Source organism: Petromyzon marinus, chromosome 37 (genome assembly GCF_048934315.1).
Source record: "Petromyzon marinus isolate PM22_M1 ecotype Great Lakes invasive population chromosome 37, UKy_Petmar_22M1.pri1.0, whole genome shotgun sequence".
NCBI classification, from domain to species: Eukaryota; Metazoa; Chordata; class Hyperoartia; order Petromyzontiformes; family Petromyzontidae; genus Petromyzon; species Petromyzon marinus.
The window spans coordinates 11,558,952-11,564,273 of record NC_133703.1 but is presented as its reverse complement, the minus strand read 5'-3'; the positions used below and the strand labels follow the sequence as shown (position 1 = coordinate 11,564,273).

The following is a 5,322-nucleotide window of genomic DNA, read 5'->3' as shown; positions in this document are numbered from 1 at the left end:
TGGTCGTGTAAAGCCTATGTGTTAATTTTTTTTATTTTTACGTCTGCAATCACAACCGCTAAATCTTTAGAACACTTTAACACTGAGGATGTGATTTTAACTTGTTGCTTATTAGTTGGCTGCAACGGACCAAAATAACATCAACATGGGGAAAATGTACGTACTTTGCATTTATTGTAGTTTACAATATTTCCATTGCCATTATAAACAAGGTGAATATTTTTCTCCATGTTTCATTTTTGTAACTATTTGACCAGATGGTGTCAGTAAATACAAGTGATAGCAAGGAACTCGCATAAAAAGGCAGATTTAGCCACTTCACAGAGCTTCATATAGGGAAACAATACACCGCATTCCCATATTTATTTAATAGTGGACTGACCTATGTTTGGGAACTGGAAAAGTGGGTCAAGTCGGGGTTCCCACGGCAGTGGGGCACGAGGTCAAGAAAGCTGTGATCGGGCCACTCGACCTGCTTTAGCTAGGATGGAAACAGTGGTGACTTCATAGTAAACATTTTCAAAACATTGAGACAACCCAAACATAAGTTCTTTATATATTTTTTTATGGATTGTTGCCTTCCAGCCATGCAGGGGATGGCAGGGAAGGGGTTTAATCCAAGTCAATGTTGGGATAAGAACCAAGCCAATCAATTCCAGGACCAGCGCAGCTTGCAACTCGTTTGTAATCGCAGAGACGTAGCATCAGTTTGCTTTTAGGACAGCGGTGAGGAACTTACGGCCTGTGGGCAACATATTGACCACAAATTAATTTTATATGGCTAGCAGCCACATGACGCTGACCACTTCAAAACTACCCACAAATCATACTTATCCATAACGGCAAGCATCTTAGCCTCACTTATCCCGTGCTACAGGGGAATATTTTTGACTGGGAAACACTTTCTAATTCTAGCACACTCAATCAGTGCAGTCTTTGTTATGCTTGGTCAGCGTGCACTTTGTTTTCCCTGTTATTTTATATAGCTAAGGTGTGTGCTGATGTGTAGCCAGCCAAAGTTATTTGAGAGCTCTTAATTGGTGTTTCATAAAGAAAAGGTTCAATATGAAATCCAAATGTAGACCTTCAGGGTCGATATCAAGGCTTTTAATCTGTTTCTGGTCTATAACCAATTGCCTTGGATGCATCTGATCTCAGAAGCGAAGTAGTGTTGAGCCTGATGGATGGTGCTTGAAAGAGCACCCACCACAGCAGGTTCTTTAGAAGAAGCTGGAGTGCTGCGTGATTTGCAGCAGAGGGCAGTGCAGCAACATCCATTTCCACGCTCCCACATCTATATACTGGAAGCCTTCACTAACCTGCACCGACTAGCCTGGTGAAGTATGGTCAATTAACTCACACGACCCCCACTTTGTGTGGAGATCCTCATCCAGCAGAAAATGTTGGAAAGGGTTACAAATCTATATTCATATTTTGTTGTATCCATGTTTATTACATGATAGTGCGTGCCCCATTCATGTTTAAACTCTGCATACTTTGGTAAACATGCAAATAAATGTGTTTCATCGCACATTTAATTCCATTGAGCAATGGCCATTTCACATCGGCAATTAAAAACTGTCCCGAATGTACCTTATTTAATACATACAGTACCTCATGGCTTTCAGTGTGAACCGTTACAGGAAGAGCGCTTATGAAATGGATGAGAATTGTGATGAAATTCAGTCTTCAGCTACGTGCCAGAGCAACGATCTAAATTAGACCAATTTAATGAATGGCTGCAACTCTTTAAGGTAAGTTAATATCACTCCACGGGTCTCTTCTGACATAACTGTGGTGTTTATGAGCAGGGTGGTGTGTAAAGTTTTCGCATTTGGCTCATCCATTTCTCTGCATACGCAACCACCCTGCTGTGGAAGGAGTCATATTTCATTCCCAATTGTGATGTTCACCTTTTATCCATACTTACATGTATTAAGCCAATCCACAGTTTCTGAATGAATGTATTACTGTGGTTAATGACCAGCAAGGGTGCTTTCTGTGGTGCATTGTGCTTTTCTAGGCTGCTTGTCATCCTATTACACTGCCTTGTGTTGGCTGTAGGGAATGTCTCGGATGTGACAACTACAACAGTATTTATTGTATTTGATGTCTCATCCTAGAGCCGCAAACATGTTTACCGATACTATGTTATTCTGTATATTTTCGGTTTGGTTAATTATCAGAATTCATTAAAAAAAAATGCATTGGAAGTGTTTTGTATTAAAATATATATGATTTAACTTTAATGTCTATTAACCTATGTATTCACTTTGGATGTTTAAGTATGTCTTACTGATCTAATACAAACGGGACACGCTTTGACACATCTCAGATAATAAAGTTCAATGTCAAAGTAGTTTCCCACTCAAAAATGGGGTGGAGTTTCTATGCTACAATACGATTTTGCGTCTGAATGCATCTCAAGATGTTGTTTTATTTCGTGCTAAACACTCCGCATTTATAGCGGGCCCATGCGATTCCAACGGAGGTTGACTTGTCTCTTCCCACAAGGTCGTAAAAAATTGTTCTCAAACCCCGAGGGATAAATTGCTGAGTCAGCTTTCAGTTTAATTCTGAACACATAGAATTATAACAGACAGCCATGCGCTCTAACCACTGGACCACCCTGCCAAATTAATATATTATTAGTTAAATTGATACACTCACTGAAATAATATTTTAACTTTATTGAATTATCCACTATTTAAGGTTAAACAAAATAAAATAATAGTTGCATCACTAATTTCATCTTTGGCAAACCACACACTTGCTGCACACTGATATTTTTGTGCGGTTGATGTTTATTAATGGTCATTCTTACGACTTAGTTGTTTATTTTACTTTCACCTTAACAATGGGCAGGAGTAACTCGAATCCATGCACGGAAAATGCTGATACCTAAATCACCGACTCTTTTCTGTGTGCAACTATGGCTATTGAACTCCAAACCATGGACCGGGTAACTTCGCACTCCCCCAAATATGAATTCGCCATTTCTCAAACAAAGCAATTAAATGACAAAATCACATAACTTCAGATTCTCTGCATTGTTGCTGTTTGTAAACCATAGGAAATAATATGGATAAACTTGATTATACTACACTATTCTGGTCAATACAGGTTGGGGGAGCATACACTTTGGAGTATAAGTATTTAATTTAGTTAGTTGGCTTAATTAATCAATTCCATCATTGTGGGTATTTTCTTTTGGGAGGAAATTAAAAAGTTGGAATTGCAAACTATTCTTAAAGTAATCATGATTGTTTTTTTACAGTTCATCTTATCACTGTGAACGGTTGAATCGGGTTTCTAATTCTCCTATAAACTGAGGTGAGTAAATCCTCCATAAATGATTGCAATAAAATGCTTATTTATGTAAATACATGTTTTTAAATGAATGTGTAATAAAAAGAAAACAAATCGGTGGCAGAATAGCTTCGTGGTTGGCAAGTTTACCACTCCACAAGTTTTAAGTGAATTGTTAAATGCTGCCAGCCTGGGTTATTACCAAACCATGGATTGTGTAGTAACATAGACAAGAACCCTGATATCGCTTGCAAGCAAGAGCATACTTTCAACATAGTTTTATACAATCATAATGTATTGTATTTCGAAATAGCTATTATATAATGCTGTAAAATATACGTTTTTTGTGACTGAATACTAGTCAATAATTAAATTAACTGTCAGCATTTGTGTTCACAATATAATTCAATAACCATTATTTTTTACTTTTGTGCAGGAAGATTTGGCTACACCTGCTTCTTACATAGTGCGGGTCATCACCAAGAATTGGAACCCTAAACAAATGCAGCACTTACTGATTCATTCCAGTCCGTGTCTCTTTCTGCTTCTTCCATAGCACTGCTCGACTTTGGAATTATCCCATCTCTTTTCGAAAGTTCTTATAATCTTTGGTTCTATTGGGTAAAGTCACGTAGGTGAAAATAAAATAACAATTTTTATTTTCACCTACGTCACTTTACCCAATAGAACCAAAGAGTATGGATCCTAGCAGTCACGAAAGCTTTAAATCTAGAATTCATATAATCTTACTCAAATAAAAAAAATGTACTACCTTTCATTAATGCTAACATTTACTTGAACTTATTTTTGCATTGAAAAAAGAGGCCAGTACAGAGCACAAGCAATGAAAAAGGGAGTAGAGAATCTACCGAGTAAACTAACATACACACCGAGTTAACGTGTCATCATCAATATAAATCTCGTAGGGCAACCAACTACCTTATGTCATGTCCATGGAGTGGTGCATCAAGAGTCTGTCCCCTCCACCGGTCTCCTCGACCATGCACACCTTCACGGCAGGTTCAATAGGGACGGGGACCATTTAGCCTTAAGTTCCCGTTCCCTGCCCCTAAGCTTATGGCTAAGTTGCTCTGTTCCTGTAAGGGCTAGGAAGGCGTTGGGCCACATTTTCCAGGAGGGAGGTTCATGATTCGTCCGATTTGCCAGGATAGTCTTCCTTACAGTGAGATGAACGATTTTTAGTCATGCATGCTGGTGTGTTTTGATGCACCGTTTGGTTTGAGGCCCCATCGCGTTGATTTGATTGAGGGGCTAAAGTTAGTGCCACAGATGTTATTTAAAATATTTCGTAATGTCGGAGTAGAATTTCAGTATATCTGGGCATGACCAAAAGGCATTAAGGTCTGTCTGAGCCATGCCTGGAGGGAATAAAGGGCAGTCTAGGAAAGCTTCTGTGAATTTGCTTTTTCATTGGTCAAATAGGTTGCCCACCCTCAACAATCACCAGACATCATGGGACCTCCCTTGCCAGTATCAAAATATAAGAATAGGTTTTACCCTTTCTGGAAATAAAACAGGTGTTAAGATTTTGATTTAAAGCTTTCGTGACTGCAGGAATTCATATAATAAAAAGTGTTAAGATGTTAAAACACCAAACTGAAACATTTTGCAAGCATCCATGTCTGCATCAAGCACATATACTTCTGGTGAGCATGCAAACAAACACGTGCTCTGATAGTATATGCATTGTCTTTGAAACGGATTGATCCACACCAGAGATCGCTTTCTTTAAAGCCAAGTCTCAAACAGTGTTAGACCCGAAGAAGCCAAAGGGCGAACAGCACAGAGACAATCAAAATATAAGAATTTGTTTTATTGCCAGAAAGGGTCAAACCTATTCTTATATTTTGATACTGGCAAGGGAGGTCCCATGATGTAGCTGCTCACCCCGAGCTCTCACTGTCCTCATAGTGGCATTGTCTTTGTGCTGTTCGCCTTTTTGCGTCCTCTGGTCTATCACTGAGATTTTGGTCTCCACTTCCATGCTGGGGC

At 38.9% G+C, this 5,322-nt stretch overlaps 1 long non-coding RNA gene across 1 annotated transcript; it reads left to right on the top strand.

Moving 5' to 3' along the window:
* Positions 1-588: 588 nt before the first annotated feature.
* LOC142930141 (uncharacterized) lies at positions 589-4,547 on the top strand. The gene is made up of 3 exons (XR_012946103.1): positions 589-1,754; positions 3,278-3,333; positions 3,746-4,547. It is a non-coding gene; the product is annotated as an uncharacterized LOC142930141 (long non-coding RNA).
* The last annotated feature ends 775 nt before the right edge of the window (positions 4,548-5,322 follow it).